At 38.7% G+C, this 24,025-nt stretch overlaps 1 long non-coding RNA gene across 1 annotated transcript; it reads left to right on the top strand.

Moving 5' to 3' along the window:
* The first annotated feature begins 565 nt into the window (after nucleotides 1–565).
* Nucleotides 566–24,025, top strand: LOC130592968 (uncharacterized). Its single transcript, XR_008970724.1, has 3 exons — nucleotides 566–664; nucleotides 1,507–1,676; nucleotides 22,312–24,025. It is a non-coding gene; the product is annotated as an uncharacterized LOC130592968 (long non-coding RNA).

Raw genomic sequence — 24,025 nt, 5'->3', positions numbered from 1 at the left:
TGGCAAGCAAGATGCCCCGAGCTGTTCGCTCGCCCAGGGCTCTGCAGCGGTGCAATGTCAGCCTGCCCCAGCGGGCACCGCAGTGCGAGGACAAGGCTTTGCACGCCGAGCGGGCGGCCGGCAACGGGGAGGAAAAGGAGGAGGAGGTGCCGGGAGGGAGACCGGGAAACTGTAACTCATTGTGGATGGGCTGGACTGGCCGGGGTGGCGAGCGCTCGCAGGCCAGCACATCCATCAACCTGCCGAGCGGCCCGACAGGCTGGAGCCGCGGCTGCTCCCTCTCTCCCCGTGTCAGCCGTGATCCAGCCCAACTGCGCCGAGGCGGCGCGGCACGGCTAGGCGAGCTCTGGTCAGCGTGAGCCATCGCGCCGGCAAGCTCGGCCACGGCCAGCTGTGCACCCCGGATTCCCTGCGTGGCTCAGCACCCCGGCTCTGCGTGGCCTAAGTGATCCGGAGTCTAATCCCCTTTCAATCCAAATTGATTTAACTCTGTCATGTCCACTCGCATTAAAAGCTCTGTTTGGTCTCACATCACCTTTAAATTGGCCTAACACCACCAGCACCAGCAACCCCTGTGTGTGTGAAGGAAGGGCCAGCCCCTTGGGCTTCCCCCAGTACTTCAAACGGGGCAAACCAAGTGCTCTGTTTTCTTCCATTTTATGAGGTAATTTGGGTTAAGTTCTTGGTATTTATTTTTGCAGTCCTGCTGTAATGATGTTGCTCTCCAGCACAGGGCTACTAAATGCTCTTTATCAATGACTTGGTTGGCAGGAGTGCTGCAGCCCGCCCCAGGAGCCGTGGGGTAGCATAGCCCCGTTACAGAACTCCCACAGCCGCAGCCTGCACCTCAGCTCTGGGGCACTGGCCTTTGTGGTTGCTGCTAAGGTCATCGCCTTATGAGCCATAGAAAGCCAAAATTCTTGGAGACAAGGATGAATCCCCATTTAAAGGTTGCCCCCTACCCAGCTAATGAGATGTTGGTGCAGGAATGAAGGCACTGGCTTTGCTGTGGTGCCTGATATGCATCAACTGCAACACCTCCTCGTGTCACAGGGCCGTAGCTCACAGCTCACACTCTAAACTTCCTGCACTTTGTCTGCTTAAAGCAAAGCTAGAACACTGCTTTATTGATGGGGGTGGTGAGAATGATTTGTCCAATTTCAAAGCTTTTGCTAGAAGGATTTCAGGACTAAGTTGTGGGTTGTTGGTTTTTTGTTTGTTTGTTTGTTGTTGTTTTTTTGTTTGTTTGGGTGGGGTTTTTTGGGTGTTTTTTTTTAAGAGGCTGATTTAAAAAAGCATTTTCAAAATACATGTAACAGCACTTCCTAAATGTATGCGATTTTCCTAACATGGCAGACCAGCTATATATGTTACAAACCCACCTCTGATATGTTTTCCACATAATTTCCAAATTTTCATTGATCTTTTTGTTTTGTTGGAGCTCACATGTCCTAACATGCCCACATAAATTAATGGATTTGTGTCTTATTATTACTTATTATTCAGTATCAAGGCTGTGATCCTAAAGGAGAAAATACAACAGAACATGAACAACAGTTCTTTCATCTCTAAGAATCGCAATGCATTTTATGAGCTTAGGTCCTGCACTAGGAACACATCAATGCTGAGGAGAACAGTTAACATATTTCAGCTTTAGATACGTCCTGAAGTCAAAGGTACTTAAGCACACAATCAAAATAGGGGAGGGGAGCTTTTCTAAGAATAAACATCAAAATACCCAAAGTGCTTTCTGCAGCCGCTGTTTAAAAGGTATTTCTGTCTTAGAATTATTCCACCATCACCAAAATGTAATGTTGTGGTTTTTCTCTGTATTGGAACAATGAAGTATATAGTGTATCGGGGAAGAAAGTTAAATGGGATTGTGTTTTCAAATGAAATGACAGGAGGGATTTTAGATGGGCAAATACAATTATTCAAAGACAAGTTTTGCCAAGAAAAAAGGAGTAATATCCCTAAACTTAAAGAAATATACAGTACAAGACCTCAGTACAATATTTACCCAGAATAGAGACATTCTAATGATACCATTTTAAGTTCTACATCCATGCAATGCCAGCTCAGGAGAGCTGGTACAGACATAACGATGAATTCATTTTGATGTATGTGTCTTGATATAGCATGACAGTAATAAATATTACCAGGCTAGGAGAAAAGGAGGAAGTACAGGAAATATGATAAATTCACCTCTCAAACCTGAGAGATTTGTACTGAAAGCACTTCTTGAAATATTTTAAGTGTTTTCCAGTAAACCTCAGCCTCTGATTCCAAGCCAGCCCTGTCGTGTTTGGTGTACTAGATCTGACAGGATAATATAACAGAATGATTCCTATTGACTCCAATACAAAATACAATACACACACTGCAAGAGCTGGCTCTCATGTTTATGAATGAGCATACCTCTGCAGAGTGAGGCTCACCTCCCACACTGATGTTTCTGCACTATTAGCCTAGCATTTTCTTGAATGATCCGTCTGTATTCTAAGGACTGGATTTTCTATTCTCATCATTCATACAAGTGGAGAAGCTACAGCTATTAGTATCCAATTAAAAAGTGATCTTCATTGCAGTCAGCAAGGGCAACTGTTTCTGCAGCAAAGCAGGTGGAAAACCAGTGGCAAAATGGGATTTCAAGTGATGGTGTTCCAGTTTGTAGTGTAGCTGCTGCATTCTTAAGAAATAACATCAGGCTTTTGCTGGTGTCTGGAAAACATCATCTGCTGTGCAGGTACTCTCTCTGTCAGCTGTTGCAGGACAAAGGACAATAGGGAAAGATTACATATGATGTGTCACGATGAAAGACTACTGTTGCATCAGATTTTTACACTGGCAGCACTACATAATGTCAGAAAACACAGTGAAAAAAGGAAACAAAAACCAGCTCGAAAATGTGAAAGCATAAAACTATATTCATCAATGCAGCATTCTCACCAATGCAGCAAATCTGCTAAAGTTTATAGAAAGACTAAAGAAATATACACCAGGTAAATTAATACTGCTTCCCCTCTCAGAGGTGACAATACATGTGACAGCTTTGTTAAATCATTTGTTGGTGATTAAAAGAAAGTCAAAACCCTATTAAAAGAGAAGCACGTTTTTCTCAGAAAACCTCTTCAAAAACTTTTGTGAAATTGCTGGCTTAAAGTGAACCTATTAAAGGATGAGTATAGGCAAGTCGTGAAAAATATGTAGGGATTAAAAATGCTTTACCAAAATGCCAACAGTCACACAGCAGTATTTATGCTAGGTGTATTAAATGACACAGATTAAAAAGGCTTCTGCTAGTCAGATAAAGTCAAATTGCAATTGAAACCAAGCCAGACTCCTAGATCCAGATACACACTAGCTTAGATATTTATGGAAACCAAATCCAAATGTAACATCGTTTCATAGCTAACAAAAGAATAACAAGTAGCTGTTGCTAGTTACTGCACCTGTCATAAATTATTGATTGTGAAGCAGCCTTGCCAACTCTCATGGTTGTCCTATGCTAGGCTCTTACAGTAATCAGTATTTTCATTGAAGTGTTAGTTTCTGAAGCCCTATGAATATATACAAATCTCACCTTTCTCTCTTTATTCTTTTAGCATGTCCTAACGAATTCTAACAATAATGTACCATATATTTGCTATACAGAAGAGGAAACTCAGGGCCTTGTCTTACTTCCTTTAAATTCTACAGAGAAACTTTGGGTTTATTTTCGTTAAACTTTTGGCACAATACCTGGGCCTGCAACGCAGTGTATCTTACGTAAGGGCACACAACCCAAATTGACTGAGATAGTGCATCCTGATAAGATGTTATCTATGGAATAAGTGTAGTAGCTGGCTGGGGGAATGCTCCTACCATGTCTGAACTGTGAAGTACTTTTGATTTAAAAAAGCCTGTTCTGCAGCCCCCCAACCCAGGGACTAGAGGAGATCATAAGGACAACTGGAATTAACACCAGACTCTGAATCCAACCTGAACTGACACTTTTTAATCTTTAGTAGGTAAGTGCTCCTTTGTATAAATTAAGTACACGATAAAGTACACCTGGCCACATAGAAGAAATCTACAAATATTGGTCCACTGCTTCCACGTCCATTTAGTAAAGCAGAAATGAGCCCATTGTAGCAGGAGATTGCCATAGGATCCATATCTCCAGCTCTGCAAATGAACATGCCTTGATGTTTAATTTTCCGTGAGTTCCCCTGCATTTAGGTACCAGCAGGAGACCATTATACTGTGACAGCACTCAGTTCTGATGACATTATCTTAAACTTTTCCCACTTGTCTCTCCTCACCCCTGTTGTGCTGCCATCATCTATTAACATTCCACTGACAACAATGAAAGATGTTGGAGCAGAGCATGTTAATGCAGTAGCCAAGCTAGTGTGCTTTCACCTGGACATACACAAGCGTTTGGCAGTAGCTATATAGTTAATTAGCTGGATGACACTGTGCCAATTCCTCACAAGGCTCCTCTGAGGTGTTTTGCGTTTCTAATTCCTGGATTCATAGATTTTTATGGCCAGAAGAAATCATTAGATCTTCAGGCTTCCCCTTCTCTACTATAAAGGCCATACAATTGCATTCACTTACTCCTGTTGTTAACCCAATTACTTGTGTTTCACTGTCTTCCAAAAAAGACATCCAAAGACTTAAAAGGATGGCAAACCCGCTTCTCCCTTGGAAGTTTATCCCAACAGCTAATCACCCTAAGTATTGCAGAGCTAATATAGGCTTGGGACTAATAAAGCTTAGTTCCCTATGGATTCGTGTTTCATGGTTGATTGACTTCAATGCCTAATAAGCTGTGAGCTCTGATTAAAGTTTCTTCCCATATACGGAGCATTTTTCAGGTCTTCCTCCAACTCCTCGTGGATCTCCTGTGTCTTACAGATGTGACAACTCACATTATAGCCCTGACAGTACCTCAGATTATTATAGATCTCTGTCAGGACTTTTCTATGAGAGTTTTCACCTATTTTTGACCACATACTTTCATGAAACCTGTAGAAACATAATTGCTTTTCAGACCAACCCCCCACCAGCCAAGAGTGGCTGCAGAGAAACAAGTTATTGGAGGCAGCTGTACAAGTACATGCATGCACACATATACACAGCATGGTTACTTACATCTTTTTTTTTTTTTTTCTAATTATGCCTTATTTATTTGCATTTGTTGCTCTTTTCCTCACTATGTCTTTCTTTTCTTCCTCAGTATGACTTTCATCTCCAAATAGGAGTGCCTCTTAGCACACAGCATTTGCTGTGTACTGAAGACATTAATGTACTCAGTATTGGTTTTAATATGATGAACAATTTGAGTTACTTCTCTTTCTTACCCTACTGTATTTTTTCTCCAGGTTGGAATAATTTTTATTTCTCTTTTCTGTAGTATTGCCAATTTTTCCTAATGCAGACATTATGACGTGAAGTATGACCAACTGTTTTTCCATATTTTTTCCAAGTACATTATCTGATCCAATTAAAAAAATACATGCCTTCCTACAAAATTTTCTTGTATCCTTAGACCACCATAGTTACAACAACACTGCTAAGAGACAGGAACAGTATGCAGTATTTTCAGTGTTAATCTCCCCAGTGTCAGATAGAGGCAAAAACACCTCCTTATGCTACTCACAACTCCCCTTCTTATATATCAAAGGACCACATCAGTCTTTTCCCAGAACATCTTACTGGGAACTCATGTTGAGTGACTTGTCTTCTTTGACCTCTAAATCCTTTCCAGAGCTTTCTAAGGCACAGTCTTTCTATTGTTCAGAGAGAAACTGCTAATGTTCCCAAAAATACTATACATATTACACTAGAAGAAAGGTTTGTGGCAAACAATTATTTTGGATGGAAAAACAGTCCATAGCCATGTTTTCCAAAATCAATGTAAGAAATACCCACCAGAAAAAAAAATTAAAAATAAGGAGACTGAACATACTATACTAATCTTAATATGTTAAAATTCTGCTTTGATATTGTTGGAGAGATGGAAAAAGTAGAAATGGGACTTTGCATGCCAACTTTAATGATTTATTTTTTGGAGAGAGGGACAGAAAAAATATGTTGCAAAGTCCTGTAATTTCCCCTCTTATTTCCCATATTTTAGACAGGGTTTTTTCAGTAGTGCTGATAATCAAGCTGTATGTGTTTGAAGTTAGTGAACCAAAATTGTGTGAACTGAAATTAGAGCCCATTTTGAAAATAGCAGGCTTGTCTTGCTTGTACCTTGACTTTGTTTTCAGTAATCATGTTCGTAAAAATGAATTTGCATCTTGTGGAGATATTGAAAGACAGATTAGCAGCTTTGGCAGTCTCAGAGAAAAGCAGATCTATAACCACTGAAAATGTGTTTAAATACCTTTTTTATTGTTTTGCATATTGCTTTTCACTAAATTATCTATTCCAGAGTTCTTTTTGCTAATCAGTTCTGTCCTACCTAATCACTGTCAGTTTTGCTAATTAAGAAATAAATGTCAGCTGTTTGATGCTATACTCTTTCGCATCTATAATGAAATCCAATAAAGACTGAGGAGAAAACTAATAATTTTCCTCTGGGAAAACAACACTAAGTTTCACTGGGTCATTTAACAAGAAAATAAAACTAAGCAATGCTCATTTTGGTGATCACATACCAGTTCCTGAGACAACTATTCTGCTTGTGGACCAGCTTCTTGAAGGGCTTTCTGTCTCCAGAAAACTACTGAGAATGCTCAGCTCTCCTCAGATAAGAAGGGACTTGCTATGCCAAATCCTAAATCTGAGGAAACTTTTCAGGTAGAAACTTCTGAGCAGGCATATACATTTAGATGGCTTTTAGAGACAGTCTTGTCTGTCTCTTGTACCATACCATTGATCAAAGACGTAGCGAGGTAAAAAACCAAAATAATAAGATGAAAGACAAGAAAAGTTGTAGAAAGGGGGTGTTGATCAAATAGCTTTTGACTGAAGCTTGCAGATGGGAATAAATTTTAAATTTAATCTTTATTACGGTAGCAGTAATACAGCAGTAGTACTATGCACTAAAGATTTGATTTTTCCTTTATACCTTGTCTAAGAATATACAAATTACCTTCAAAGAAAATGAGAAGCAAGCCTTTTAATTGAGAAATTAATGGGTATTCTCTGTCCTGATGGTTCTAGCTCAATTTAATGGCTGCAGAGATCTGACTCTGCAAATACTAATGCACAGAAATTGCTTACCTGCATCAAGTTATTTTCATGATCAGAACCCAATAATGGCTCATTTGTACAGCTGTTAATATTAAACAACAAACCCAATAAAAGATGTTAGAAAAAGCCTTAGCTGAACCTAAGGCAGTACATAAATCTGCTGAGACTTCAAAAACAGCACTCACTGCATCCATGGAGGAAGAAAGCCAAGGGAGGCAAACTAGGCTTCTAACTGTGGAAGTTAATTAGCCCTATTTTTAGCTAGAAGGAGATTTCTTTTTCTTTGTAATATTCACCCAGGTTTTAAGTTGCAATGATTTAATATTACAGACAAAAAAAAAAAATAAATTATGTACTGGAAAATTTGGTTTGAGGCCTTAAAGTAAAGAAAAATGAACAAAAAAGACTAGATAAAATACTAAGTCAGCCTTAAAGATGCACCCATATGCCCCTTCCAGGCATACTTACTTAAAAATATATTTCTCATGAGATTATAAACAAAGATGGATTAATTAGTAAGAGATAATTCTCATGCATTGCACAATGCATTCATCTCCCTCAGCTCAGCACATTTTACTGGATGATAATGTCAACAGCATAGGTTCTTACTGGTCAAAATTACATATGCATGATGCCTCTTAATTTTAAGACTACAATCTTAAGGGTTTGAATCTGTATCAGGGCATAGGAGACATGATACTTCTAACATAATTTCTAACATGGGTTCATTCCTGATCTGAACACTTTTTAGTTCAAATTATCGATAAGGAACATGGGAGGATTTGCTTTTGATTTTTTCAGCTTTGGGCACAAGCCCATTGGAAGTGTCATCAATGAAAGCTGCAGGTGCATATCTGCTCTGAAGATGATAGCCTAGAAGAAAAGCTATGACCTGTCTGAAGTCTATATGATGTGAGAATTATAGGAAGGCTTCTTAGCATTAAAGAAGGAAAGTTCTGGTACAATGTTCTGATGGGAAAAGCAAAAATATTAACATATATTTTAGCTAGATTGGTTCATGAAAATGCTCTGTGGTGTGGCTGTTTATGACAGCAGAAGACTGCTACCCTAGAGGTTTCTTCCAGCCTTATATTCTTGTATTCATTGGAAAACACCTGTTTACGTCATTGTACTTGAGAGCTCTTCATGTGTTCTGAATTTGACTGGAAATCTAGCTCTGCAGATACTGAGGTAACATTTGAAAATACAGCTTTTAATTCTTCTGCTTCTTTAATCGTTAAATAGGTACACCAGTTACACCAGGTACACTAGGTGATAGATTTATACGTACATAGAATCATAGAATAGTTAGGGTTGGAAAGGACCTTAAGATCATCTAGTTCCACCCCCCTGCAAAAAAATCAGTGATATGGACAGAAAAATGCCATGTTGCTTAGCAGTGCCTAGACACAGTGACATTTGAACACAAAACACACAGCAAGGAGACAGTCATAGCACTGAACAGAAATCACTGGCAATCTTTAGCTGTTATTGTCAGCTCCAAGGAAATTAAGGATAAGTATCTTTATCATTAAGCAATAAAGCTTTAAGGCAGAAGAATATGCTTGTGAATACCATCTCTCTAACCATCCCTGATAAATTGCCTTTTCCCACTCCTGTTCTCCACCCATCCTTTCCTTTTTTTAAGTGACTACACCCTTTCACCTGCTTCACCCTCACCCCTTGCCAGCTTCAGTGCTTAGAGCAATCCAGAGAGCCCTGCCAGCAAACCTCCAGCTCTGCTGCACTGCTCCACCTCCTATCTGCTGCTCCATGGCCTGTCTGAAGAGACAGGGATTGGCAAGGGGGTAGGTGAAACACTCTGAGAAGACAGAGTGAAGTAGCAGGTTCCCAGCTGGCAGCAGACAGAATAGGACTTTTCTCCCACGAGACCTGAGTAACCCATAGCTAGATGGAGTTGCCCTCCAGTCACTATTCATTTCCAGAGAACATCAAAGGTCTAGCATGCTGTTATGCACTGCTTCTTCAAAAAAGTGAGATGCTATTGAAATACCTGGTAAATACACAGCATTTTCATGATATGATTGCCAATGAGGTAGCATTCAATAATAATAAAAAAGCTCTGAGGCATTCTGAGAAAAGAAATATGTGACTAAGAATCCTTTTGTAATATAATGCAAACCCCTCAATAATATGTTAATGGAATTTATTTAATTAATTAATAGAAGTTAATGAACATTTAAATATACTGTGCCTTTGGCTACCAAAGGGAAATATTCTGGTCAATGAATGCAATCAAATTACTTAAGAAACTGAAAAGATTTTTTTTAAAGCAAGCATGAAAGCTTATTTACAAAAAAAATAATGCCTGAGATATGAAGAATAAGTATCTTGTATGTGTGCTGTTTGTGTCTGAGGTCACCTTCATTTAGAAGCTCGCTGGTTCATTGTATTTACAAATGAACATCTTTTCATTAACACTCATACTTGTGGATGTAAATAATTGCATTGTATAGCCAGAGAGAATTCTGGCTCCAGATCAAAACAGGGTACATACAAGACATCCCTGAGATAATAGCAACTAAGTACAACACTATACACAACATACAAGATGATAGCAACAACCTTACACAAGATTTCACAGAAAGTCACATTCACCTAAATTTGCTAGTGCACTAAAACACGACGAGAATTTTTCCCATGATCTTGAATTAGAAATTCACAGATATTTTTCCAGGTTTTATTTTCCAATCAAATTATTAGAAAACAGCAACAAGAAGTTACTGTATGTGAAGGAAACCATAGTGACTATGGGTCTCATCAGAAAAGTCTATCAACGGCATCAGTTTTGTTAGAAATTTAAGATAGGACAAACCTCCTAGCCTTTTGCTTGGAGCAGCTAGTCATCCCAGCCAAAATCATAAAACTTTCTGTAATGCCAAGTTACATGAAGAAAAATGAGATATGAATCATGTTTATGTAACTTTTAAGATAGCAATAACTTCTTTGCGCTCTTTGGCAGCCTAGGGCTGCTTACAAGTTACACCTGTAAATTTCATTAGGTTAATAAGATTATACCTACTCATTAACCCTCAGCGTATTAACGGCTAATTATGTGTTTTAGTTTTTAAAAGTGGATGTCCCCATGCAGGTTGTGGGGGCTATGGGAGGAGAGGGTATGACCCAATTAGGGAGAAAAAGTTTAAGTGTGTGAAATTAAAAGGTAAGGCTGTATCTACAAAGGGTTCTTAGAGGTTAAATATTTCGGGTTAGGAGGACATTCATTCTAGTGTATTCAGATTAAATGAATGTGCAGGTGGAATAAAGACAAAGCGCTGATATTGTAACATGCAGCAGCCATTCACTTTAAAGATGCTTCTGATATCACAGTGAATTTCTTTAGTGGCTGTTTACTCCTTCCTCTAGAGAACTCATAAGTGCCCTATAGCATGTAAAAGCACAAAATGTACAAAAAATCTATTTCCAGCTTGCCCTCTTAGACAATACTAAATGCAGGTCATTCTAACTGGAACTAGGCAAAATTTGCAGGTACAGCTCATTTTCAGAATGTTAAAATATGCCATGTAATTTGTAGTCATTTTACCCAGTGATTTTGTGTTGGTGATCTTTAAGGTCCCTTCTAACCCTAACCATTCTATGAATATAAGGATATTTAAAATATTTCACGTATCAATGCTATTTAACAATTTAAATCTTAGCACGGTTTCAGTGTGAAGCGTTTTGATCCCTGTATTAAAGAAAACTTTATTTTGAAATTCTCTTGAAGTTATATTTCAAATAGTAAAAAATTTTCCTCAAAAATCTTCTCTGACCCCTTTTTATTTGTGTTTTTGAAACTGCTAGCAAGCCAAATAACCCATCCTTCACAAAGTCCTTTCTCTTAAACACAGAACTTCTCAGACAGGGCTTAGCCTGATGAACCCCATGTAATCACTACCACCAAAGTACAGTTATGGTGTCATGCAAAAGATAATGTCACTGAGTCTCTAGGTATGAGAAAGATGATTTGTTTGACTTGATTTTTTTCCTCATAGCACTGAGAAATCCCTTCAGGCAAAATCTTTTTTTCTTTTTTTTTTTTCCCCTTTGTTTTAATTTTTCCTTAAGCAAAAAGGAGTGGGACTCATCTGTTAGGTGTGTGAGACTTTGCAGGTCTGGTTTTACAATACACCATTTAGTCTTTGGTGAGGCTTGTTAAACCCTGAAAGTCATGCATTGACTGAGTGACGCCACCCTGAGGTTGATTCCCAAGGGAAAATAAAGACTTGGTGCTGTCTTTGAATCGTTAGGGTGACCAAGAACACCTTCTAGCAAGTGATAGCATACCAAACCTTGGCAAGCTGCATAATAGCATTAAACCCAGTGATCTAATTATTCACCTCTAATATAAAGGGCAGGGTTCCATGGGAAATCAAGAGCAGTGCTGAGAAATACACCCAGTAAATACATTTCACAATACAAATGGAAGCAGTTTGTCAAGACTCTAACCTGGGAAAATTAACTTATGAAGCTGTCCTATGCATCCACTGTGCCCAATTCAGAATAATTTCACATTTATGCAGAGAAAATGTTTAAAGCTTTAAATTATCAGCTTTAAACACCTTTTTTAAAACACCACTTTAATTTGTTGTGGTTCAGAGGCCTTTAACTTTTTATTAATCATGGAGATACATAATATAAATATACAAATAAATACAGCATAGGAATTTAAACTAAACCCTACTGATCTGTGAACATAAGAGAAAGTCACAGGTAGAAAAGTAATATCTTATATATGCCAATGAGAAAGTCAGCAGCACTCAAGATGGTATATAAGACCTTTCTCCGAAGTTATACTTCATTTTTATGATTGCTTTTCATTTTTTATCCTGTATAACCTAGTGTGTTGCCATGAACCAAATTTTTGCTGTGTAAAGGTACAAATTTCCAAACATATCCTAAATATACACTGAAAATATCTGCATACTCATTCATTTGTTCACCTAAAACCTTGGATTTTTTTGCAAAGTGATAGCTACACATGCCAAAGATGTGACTGTTTTATACCCTCTGTACACCGAAAAATAGATTTTTCTGCAAGTATATTTCAAACTGTGGAATATTTGAATTGTAGCCCAAGTAATTACCTGAGCAGTCTACTGGGAATGTGCATATTAGAACAAGTTGTAAAACAATCTCCTCCAAATAGCTATTAAAAACAAAATTACAGGTCCTGGGCCAGATCCTCAGCTGCTACAAATTGGTGGCTGTTACAAGTGTCTTTGACTTCATGTGCGCAAAGTTTGAGCTCCAAGAGAAATTTTATGGTAAAAGGACAAATTACTGAAAAATGAGGTTCAGAGTAGAAACACAGGTGGTATTCACACCATTTCTTTCAAGTTCCTTTAGGCATTTAGCTTGGCTTCTCTGAATCATGCCTGCCTTCTCTTCATTGGCAGTATGAGGAATCTGGGTTCCTCCAAATGCTACCTCTACAAATGACTGAAGTAGTATCAGCCAGACAATGTAAATGCCCTGAATACTAAAAAAAAAAATCATGTCTTCTGTCAATATAAGTGAATTGCTAGAGAGACTCTGCAAAAAAAAAAAAAAAAAATTATCAAGCCATTTCATTTTATAGGTTGTGGCTATATGCAAAGGCAAATCAATTGTTGCACCAATTTTCTGCATCACTTTTGAATTTCTCTGGGATTCTCTTAATTAAAAGGTGTTTTGAATGATGCCTTGCTGCCTATAATAAGAAAGATTTTTATTTTCTTCTAATGATGGCCTAAATGTTGTGTAGTAGCCAACTGACTAACCCAGGGAAATCCCAATCTTTCAGCTCCATTGTATAATTTATACAATATGTTCAACACTTTCCCACATAATAAACGTGGGAATCCCTTATAACCAGTCCAAGGTCTGAGGTTTTTTGTATGAATCATGTTCGCTGCATCCTGGCTTTACCACACCCCCAGCTACTTCTGCTGGGAGCCAAAGAGTTACTGCAATCACCACTGCTAGGAGATACCATGTGCAAAGGCATTATCTAACAGTAGTTGCAATGAAGATGAGAGCCAGAGTCTGATAACTTTATCTCAAGGTTACCTGGGAAAGAGTCCTCTAGGTGTATTTAAAAGAGTAATTTTAAATAATGAATATATTAAGAGATATTATCATTCAAATATTACTTCTTGCTATGACAAATCTTTAATGTAACCCTTAGCCAGGTTCTGTTTATTTAAGGTGATGCTCATTTGAATAGTTTGGGAAAGAGGTGCTTTCACTGTACCTGTTATTCAATTTGACAGCTCTTTGCAACACAGGAGAGTCATGTTTGAACTTGTACAGAGAAATGTCATTGTCTTGTCTTTAGAAAAGATATTCAAGATACTTCACATAATGTTCACATGCATTTAGCCTTCCTGACTGGCAAATTTACTGTCTGGCAGAAAATTTTATGTAGAGCAGGGCAGATGACAACAGGTTGCCCCACTATTAATGCGATACTGCTAATTTTAATCAGCCCTCAAAAACTAGTGTACTTTTTGAATTATGCTCAGTGCAAGAAATTGAACCAGAAAGTTGTCTGGAACATAGATGTCTTCACTATGTATTTATTCCTGCTGCTTAGAGCCCTCATAGATGGTAAAGCATATCATAGGGATAAACTTACTTTTCTCTGTCATATGTGTTTCACTTCTTCTATTTTGTATTGTCAGGTGAATCCCAGCTCCACCTATTGCAATCAGGAAACAAGAATTTGTAAGGTTTTAGGCACTCAGTCAGCTCAAATCTGAGCACCTGACTTAGACTTCTGCTCTGAATCATCCTCTAGATACACACCTGTCTGTTGACTCCAGAGGGAACCAAATCAAAAGACTCGTCAGGTTAGCTGCAGAAGTCAGAATCCAGATTCTGAATGTCAAAAGAAGCCACACACTGTTATGGAGAAATAAAAATATAACAACAAAAAAAAAGAGCAGAAAAGGATCTGTGCTACATTTTTAAGAGCAAGGTTTTAGAACATTTCCATCTCATTAAAGCTAGTTTTTGAAGGGGTAGGAGGAATTCATAAAAGAAATTGCTTTTACACTATTATGCAAAGTTGCACTAGCCACAGTCCAGAGCCACTTGTTCTGTTGAGTACTGGGAGTTTGCACTGGCTTCATTTATTGTAAGAAGCAAGGGGCTCAGAAATACAGATCTTGAGTTTGGTTCTTATCTGCATCACTGATTCAGTTTGTGATATTAAGCAAGTCATGTAAGTGGTGTCAGCTAGGCATCCCAGATCTTCCCACATCACAGAAATGCTCTTTGGCTGAGTTAATTTATGCTTATGAAGCACTTAAACTTTTTGTAAAAAGTCAGTGTAGTGGTATGAAAAGGAGTTTCTCTTGGGTTCCAGAGGAGCTGGGATCTGTAACACTGTGGCAATCAATCAGTGGTATTACAGAGTGAGAGCACTGTGCCTCCCTGAAAGACAAGCATACACAAAAGTTAAGAAATTGTTTATTGCAGCCGTAATAGGAAACTTTTGTATATAATTTCCCTTCTTACTGAGAGGCCCTCTAACATCTGTCAGGCCAGGCCTAGCACTTAGCATACAGATCTGAGGAGAGAAACACATGCCCCATTTCCTGATAGCAGCTCACCCGCCACTGCTGCCAGACTCAGTGACCACGCATAAGACATCAAGCTCAGTTTCACCAGTGTACGCTTAGACTTCATGGATCAAATCCAAATCTGCACAGGTGTAAATGTGAGCCACACAATCTGTTCAATGCCTTTAATGAAATTTCAGCTCTGGTTGCATGGCACTCTCTTCATTTTAACTACATTCAAGAAGCCATAAGGACTGAAGCCAAAAGCTGGTCACCTTCCGTTCCTTGCTTCTTTGAGGCAAAAAGTATTTTGATCAGCAGCTCTGAATATCATTCCCCCACCTGCCCATTCACCCCACCCACCCACCCATTCAGACAGTGCCAGTAAGGTCAAACAGCAGTGACCGCAATATTGAGGATTGTTCAGAGGAAAGGTGATTAAGGGGATCCACACTTTTCTTACAGATTCCTGATTTGAGTCAAAATCTGTGCAAGCTCTGCAATAGAAAAACTGCTGCATTATCCCCAACACCAACAAACCACTCTTCTTTCTTGTATTTATTCATAATTCCTGTTCACTGAGTTGTTCTCCTCTCCTGGGTTTATACACCTGTGCTCCTCTCCGCTCTTACCCATAAACTCATAACCTTTGGGCATCTGGTAATGTCTAATGCTGCCAAGTTTTCCTGTGAGAGCAAGCAAGCTCAGAATGCAACAGTGACAGTAATCACTGTAACAGACAATTTCAAATATTATAACTCCCTTTTACACAACAGGGACAATTTTCCCAGCCTAAAAAAGAAAATAAAAAAAATAAAAAAATAAAAAATAAAAAAAAATAAAAAAAGAACTGAAAAAGCTTAGAACTGTCTAAAAATATGTATTTTAAGCCAATCAGGAAGGCTATTCAATGGTTTTAATTTTTATTCTTTACATCTACAGACACCTACTCATGTTCACACATCTATACTTCAGAATATTTTATCACCTCAGTGATAACTTATAATTTTTTAAGACATGCAATGCAAGATATTGCAATTGATTGCAGTCTATTTCTATCACCCAAAGACTTTGGAAACATAAGCAATGTGGTGTTTCTTATCTGCTGTATTTCCTTCTCTTTCTGTATTACAATACATTTTGCACCCTGACAGAGGATTAATCACCTGATGGGAATACCACAGACTGCAGAGATCTGCTGGGAAATATATTTCTGAATGACTTCACACTAGTCAGAAGTTCATGATGTCTATGATTTATTGTCTCTGGTGAATTTCTCATTGCTGTTGAGAATTTAAACTAGTTCAGCTGCTTCTAGTGATGAGGCACAGAATGCAAATACAAGGCCACAGTAATGTCTGTGAAGCTCAGATTTGGAAAGCAGCTTTTCCAAAATACACAGGGAAATGATGAATTTAGACCTGAGGAGAAGAGCAGCTTACTTTTCAGCTGTTTCCACATTCCTTTTTGGCTGTGCTGTAGAGCCTTATACATAGCAAAAGGATAGAATTGTGGCCAAAACCTGTACTCCTCCTTCAATTTTCATCACATTTTTACCTGGCAAAATACCTCTCAGCATATTTCCATGTAATAAGATATACACATGGAAGAGCAAAACAAAACCAGGACTGCGCTTTGGCATGTTCAGGAGGTACCAACTGGAAACTGAAAAAGAGAGCAGCTCAGGTAACCGACAGATGGGGTTATTTATACCCAGGAGGGTAGAAAGGCTCAGTTGGATCAGTCAAAAGCAAAGGCAGATGGCAACATGATACAAGTTCTACCTTGAATAAGGATTTCAAAGCCCTGATCAGGAGGAGCGAATGTAGTTTGGCTGACATCATTCAATGTTTCAACTCATTTTTAAAGCAATTTCTATTTCTGAATATCTTCCTCATTGTTCAGGTTTGATGTTCAGTGCTATGCCTTTCTTTCTGGCCTTGTATATGGTTAATAATTTCTTTGGGATCATGAATAATTAAAAGCAGTGTTTATTCATACAAAATAAGCACTTAACATTTTGCAATCTGTAAATATACTTCAGTGAATATACAACATGGGGGGCAAACAGACTTTAAAGGCTGTCTTCACTCAATGATGTTATAAAAAGACTAAAAATATTCAAGATTCTTACAGTGTTTTAAGCATTAAAAAGTAAAACACATCTGATCATCCAAATGAGCAAAGGTCTGACTCCTGAATGGTTTGCCCCTGTGTAAAGGGGCATAAATCCCTAGTACTCTAATGTGAACTGCAGATGCCAATGCTAAGCAGAAGTACTGGAAAACTAAAGTTATAAGCCAGTCAACCAAGCTAGTGAGTGAAGCAGACATTTCTTCATGGTCATATTTATACAAATGTGAGAGACTGATAAATCTGAGGGCACAACAAAATCAAAGAATCAACCTAACACTTGAACTAAGAGAAAAAGAAACAAGAAAGAAGAGCACACTGGGAGATTGATAGGATAGTCATTCTCTGTCATTCCCCTACAGTCTGGATGTGCCTATCCTCCATTTTGAGAATTTATGTTTTCCTCTGCAATGAAGTAAGGTTTTCTCTCCTTTCAGCTATCACATTCACCTCTTTAAGAAGGCTTACTTTGCCCAAATTCTTTGACAAGGAGTGAGTGAAGTCAAAACCCCACTGAAGTCAGTGGGAAATTTGCCATTCACTATAATGGAGCCAGGATTTCACACAAAGTTTATATCTGTAGAAGACCAGACTGAATCTAGTCCAGTGTTTGTGAAGTGCTTTGAAGTACAGAGTGTTGCAGCACTGGAAGTACCGCTATTATTGTTATTGCTATTGAGTGCATGACAGAGAAGAAAGGTAGAACCCTCAGAGTGAACTGGAAGGAAATACTGATTCTGCAGATCTTTCTCAGAGGTCAGTACATGGCATTTTTCTAAACAGTTTCCTTTAAAAGTGTCTAGTAAAATTCACTTTCAACCTAAGTACTTTCTTGGCATGTTAATCAGAAGCAGATCTTCCTACCACATAGAGCCATACTGACTGAAAACGTCCTATCTTTTTCTTCTCATACCTTTCCTAGAGTTTTATTATTGCTCTCTAAGGATTAACCAAAATACTCTACAGAGAGCTTAAAATGTTTTCAGAAACACCACAAAAGCTCAAGCGGGAAGGGAGAAACAATGGTTTCCTTTCAGCCTGTCTGCTTTTCCTCTGAACTACAGTGTGGCCTTTGCACTTCATTGGCCCATGGAAACGAGAGCCTGGGATTCAGCAAGTGTTGGCAAAGATGAGCTATTTCACTACTTGTGGCTGTCGTGTATATGTTACCACCAGACAAGACAACAGTTGATCATCAAGGAAAAAAAGCCCTCTCCCATGATCTCATTAACCGGTTTATTCTGCCACAGACTCATTCAAAATTCTTTTCAAGTTACATGGACAACACAGCAGTCAGGAAATGTGTTAGCTGCTACCAAAGGAACTAGCATTAGGGCCTTGGCTGTCATCTCAACCCAGTATCCTCAGATCACAGCCCTTGCAATTCCCCTGAACATCTTGCTCATTAGAAAAGAACGCTCCCCGTAGGGTTCAGACGCCCAGGGACAGATCTTCAACTGGTGCAAACTGTCAGTGCTCTGTTAACCTCAGGCAACCCAAGGTTTTAGGCTGCAGAGGATTTATCAGCAACTCGGCAGCTGTGAGAAGAGCACAGTGTTAGGTCAGAGAGTGAATAGGCCAGCATCTGTGATTCAGCCATTGGCACACTCAGCTCAGCTGAGAATTCCCAACCACAGCCTACAAAAGGGAGTTGTTACATCTTGATTAATTTCAAATTACACTGTCTTCTTTTAGTCTCTACCTTTTTTGGTTATCTCAGTGCACAACAATGGTCCCAGTGGTTGAGATCTGCAGAGTCGAGTTCTTGAATCTGATCTTAATCATGTAGCCTGTGATGGAAACAGTGACAAATTACTGCTATCCATCAATTACAAATAAAGGAAAAACTTGTAGTTTCCTAAATTTAATCCAATTTAACCTAATGCAAACAAAGAGAGTGATATAAAATATGCTATTAAATACTTCACTAAATATTTAGTAGGTATATTTGCCTCTAGAAATGCTATAAACTAGGAATTTTCTGAAAACAGTTTCTCCTTCTTCTGTTCCTGAGTTGAGTGTCATTCACTAACAAGCTATTTGCTTCAGTTGTGCCTTTGAGACATGCCTGCATTTTAATTCTCTGGACACCACACTTAATTCAGGACTGAGATATATATCTTTAAATATGTGAGACAAAGCTAGATTCTCCAGTGCAGGTATCACAATGTAGGTAGGCCTCAGTGTTATATGAAGACACTTTATACAAGTATTTTCATAACATTATCTCATAACTGAGATAACAAGATATCTGTGTAGGAAAAAAATTATGTCTTATTAGTTTCAACTCAGCACTGTATTAATGTACCTATACAATTTCTGAAATGGAGTCTGGAATGGATCTGGTTTGTATATGGACAACTCCTTTTGCAGCAGAAGAGATCACATCTATCTGCATGCAATCATGTCAACACCTCACTTGACACTGGTACAGTTATTTTTCAAGAAGTTTCTTAGTCTCTCAGTACTTTGGAAAATGAGACTGCTTCTTTGTAAGTTGAAATATGGATTTAAATGCCTGACTTTATATAGATAAATTTTAAAACATTGGCAACAGTGAATAAGTATATTAACAAGAGCAAAAGCAAAAATCTTTAAGTATTTGCTATTAATATATAACTTTTTTCCCTATTTAAGGTTACCAGTATAAAATGCTAGGTTTGGATGTAGCATTTCAACCGGTAAAGACATTCTTAAGGGAAGATATGACATGCTTTTCTACCACTCATCACAATCAAACACAACAGCTGCATGTGTTTAAGACAGTTCTTCTCACACATAATTCTTAGTGCTACTTTTCATGGCCTGTGACATAAAAAAGAAGGTAACTGGGCCCACTCTCCTTTCTTAGGAAGAGACAACACTGCACAAATCAGTACTTCCTTCATGCAGCACTACTCTTAAGCATCCGTGTGTAGCTTGAAGAGCACAAAGTGGTTTTTGATTCAAACAGAACAGGCAAGGGGAGACTTTAGAAAATGAGAAAGAGGAACACAGAGGCATGCATCCTTTCTGTGCCCTCAAAACTCACACAGACAGCTTGGGATAGAGAGAGAAAAAAAGGATGGGTAATTTTCAGCCAATAATCTAGTATTTTACCATTGTCTGAAATCAGCAGTAATATCCTTATGGATTTTAGTGGGGCCAGGATTTCACTCTGTTTTCTCCAGACAGAGAAAGTCTAATGTTTTTCTAAATTAACCTCTTACTGGGGCCACTTCTCCCTTTTCTGACATTTGGGGCAGCCAAAGACCTAATTGTGCTAACAGCTCTTTGATGTGCCAGCACTCTACGGCTTCAAGGTCCATCCTGCCTTTGGGGGTCACACCTGTTCGTAGCCCCATGACTGAACATTACCTCTCAACACATCTTCCCTGCCTTCCCTACTGCTGGGAACACACAGACGTCCTCTAAAAATGCATCTCGCCTCCTAAGCAGCTCTGAAGGCCTGTGGTGGGTCGGCTCCAGTGATCAGCTGGAGATTTTGTTTAGAAGGCTTCTTTATGCTGTTTATGTTGCTGTCAAGTCTAGCTCACCACAGACCTAACACTGCCACCTCTTTGTTTACATACCTCCACTCCAGGATGTTATAACCCTCCTCTACTCACACTGCCCAGTGTGTGAGGGTGCACACTCTTTTTTATTTTTATAAAGTTTGTTAACCACATTGCTATAAGATATTCATTCAAATTCCACCCAGATAGACCTCTTGCTGTCGGCATTTAATTATTCTTGCATTCCTATGTAAATAAGAGCGTTAGCCAAAATAGAGCCTATTCTAGAAGATAAGGTCAGGCACATCTTTAGAAGAAAAGGAAGCTTTGGAAAGTTCTGTACTTTTGACAAGAATAACTTTCTGAACGAAGAAAAATATGTCAAAAACCGAGCGTGTTCTGCTGGGGATAAATCACACTGTTGAAAGTCGTACTCTGTCTTTATGTATCTTTCTTAGGAAGATTAAGAGGACTTATTTAATATGTATACATAAAGTATGTCCTTGTAAGACTACAAAGCCTTTTCATATTTCCCTTGAAAAATAATACACACTTAAGATCACTCTTTTTAAAGATTCACAGCTCAGAAAAGATTTCAACCAAGGTTTTCTCCCAAGCTGGATATCAAATTATTTGACAGTCTTCTTCTCAGTTTGGCTCACGTACGTAAACATCTGGAGAAACATTATGTTCTAAGTTTAACCACAGGTTTTATATCATAAGATAAGCATACATTTTACATCCTCATTTAAATCTTAAATACTGAGATCTCATAAATTCATATGGGTCCCCAGCCTTCCACGTATAAATGTCCCTTTCCCTTTCAAATATGTTTAGAAAAATAACATAATCCTTCAAACCAAATTATTACTCTACTGTATTTAGATTGATGGGAATCATAGCAAGCCTTACATGATCTTTTCACAACAAAATGAGTCTTAACTCAGTTGTCAGGTTTTCTGTAAAATCCAATCTGGATTCCTGTGAAAGGTCACTCAGATCCAATGCAGCGGCGCAAGTTTTATTGTACCAGGACATTGTAGTTAACTGCAGATTCCCATCTAACATTCTCAGTAATCACACTGAGAGGTAGAACTGAAATCACACTGAACAGCTACAGAGCTATTTCCATTAAAGTAGCTGCTGAAGTTGAACTCGTGCAACTTTCTGGATGATAAGAAACTGCATCAGCTATTTCAGCTCTTGTTTTGGTCACATTCCATTCAGCTGAACAGGAATTAAGCATCAGTTAACCTGCTGCTGCTCCAAAAATCTATATATAACACAATTCATTGTACTCAAAATGAGACTTGAAATGTTATTTTCTTGTGGCACATCTGTCTGGACAATACAATCACAATTTATCCAAAGGTTGCTATGTTTGTAGTAGTGTCAGAAGTGTCAGAATATTTTTTCTGTAATAGCTTATATGGATCACCCCTGTAATAGTTTATATTGATCACCCAATTTCTTCTTTCTGAGCCAACAGTTGAAAATCAGAGCAGAATTTGCTCACTGCTTTTTACTTGTAGACCTCTGGATACACTAAAAATATTTCACAATTAAGATAATAATGAAGCTTATGCAATTAACTCATTTTATTGCTGAATACTGCCCAACTACTGCAATGTAATTCACGTGCGTTGTTTGACCTAAAGGTAACTTTGGCAGTTGAAGCTGAGATGTATTCTCACAGATCTGCCCTGTTATCTAACACTGTCTGCTGCTGCATTAGAGAAGTGTAAAAGTGATTTACATATAAATATAAAATCAATTTTATACAAAGCAGTCTGAACAAATGTCTTCCACTATATGGTTTTAAAAAAAAAAAAAAAAAGACAATTTATTTGGCTGGAAAACCTTTGATAAATAACAGGTCTCATTGACTGCAACATAGAAATACTCTAATGAATTTTTAATAACTTTAGTTGTTTAACTGGATCTTATTACAAAGAAGCTGAAGACACAGAAGCATGATGTTTCCTCCACTGGCACATTTAAGAAATCAGCAGAGGCATGCCAAGAAAACGTTCTGCTTTCAAAACAAGGCTCCAAGACTGAACTCCAGGGAAAAAATAAAAAGTGTTTTGTCATGGTTTCTACAATTAAACTGCTGCTGTTGATTGGAAATCTATATTACCATTTCCTCAAACTGCCTGCACTTTGTTCTGTCCTTAACCTCACCAGTGGTACTATCTGTGACTGGCTGGCAGGTGACACAAACTGATCACATTCGAAAACAAATTAAAGGTCAGAGATCTCTGATTGCACAAAGAGCAAAAGGGAAATTTTATTGTAATACATGTGCCATTTTCCCATGAAGTTAAAACATGATCTTCCAGATGATGCTGTGCTTCACTCATCGCTATCATTGCACAAGTCTACCGACTGCAGAGATCCTTCTGCTCTATTCAACAACCCCGAACTGATTAACAAGATTGAACTGAGAAAGTTCACCTTGAAAATCTTCCTCACGTCCTTCATTCATTAACAACATCCCCACTCTTCTGCAGGTTTTAAATCTCATCCTTACTGCAGTCCTGAGCAATAGAAACCAAGGCACATTAAGACAATAAATCATTACAGACTCCTCAAGCATTCTACTGTTTGTCTGGCAACCAACTCACTGTGCTTTGAGAAGCCTCCCAGCTTGCCTGAAGGCTTTCTTTGCTGGAAAAACCTATGTATTATCATCACCAGCAAAACAATGGAGTTGGCCGCAGGCACAGTGGTAACACAGTGCACAAGCAGAGGGAATAGCCCCATGCAGAGCTCTCAGAGCAGTGATCGTGAGGAGTGTAATACAATGAAGACTGCAGAGCGCTAATGCACATTGGGGTTGCTGTGCCAGTGATCCACTCAACAGGCTGCATCTCCTGGCAAAGTGACAGGATAGTATTAGCGCTGGTCAGAAAGCCAAGCTATTTGCTCAGTTTCCTCATCTCAGAAGAAGAGGAGTAACACAGCAGGGATAGGAAGAGCTTCAAAGCACGCAAAGGCATGAAAATTGTTTCCGCACTAAAAAAAACAGAGCTGCTCCTTCCTGAAAGTCTTTTTCTGAGCACAGTGAAGAAGGTCCCGAAGTTCACCTGCCCATAGATTTCCTTGAATGAGAAATAATATGTAGAAAGTGGGTGTCTTCTTCCCAGAATACACTCCAGAGTGTTTGAGTATGAACCTCATCTTCCCCCACATTTGTTTGTTTTATCCATCTGTTATTGCCCCATATTTGATTATGAATTGAAAGCATTCTCCCAGAGCTGCACTCTGAGCTTTTTAGACTGAAGTGTTTGAATAAGGCTTGTCACTACAGGAAGGATGTAGAGGGCATCACATTCCCCAGCTGCCTCCCATCACCCTTTCCCCCTCCCTGCATCTCAGAGCCAGCAAGCAGCACGGATGCAAACAGGGAGAGCTCTCAGCAGCTGCTACCACTTCCCTGTTTCTCCTGCTGAGATGCTTCCATGCAGGAGATGAAGAGTGGCTCTGTTGCTTGCTTTTAAGTGAGCTGAAGGAGCCTGAGGGCAAACAGAATGGTTCATTTGGCTCTGTCTAAACCTACAGTGGCACATTTGTAAGAGGATGGATTCCCCCATCTTACACTGCTTTTACAAGGAAAAGCAGACAAATATGTGAAAAAGG

This window comes from Pezoporus wallicus, unplaced genomic scaffold (genome assembly GCF_028554395.1).
Source record: "Pezoporus wallicus isolate ANWC-B61680 ecotype Strahan unplaced genomic scaffold, APGP_CSIRO_Pwel_v1 contig_227, whole genome shotgun sequence".
Lineage (NCBI taxonomy): Eukaryota > Metazoa > Chordata > Aves > Psittaciformes > Psittacidae > Pezoporus > Pezoporus wallicus.
The sequence above is the reverse complement of the archived record's forward strand: the minus strand, read 5'-3'. Positions and strand labels throughout refer to the sequence as shown.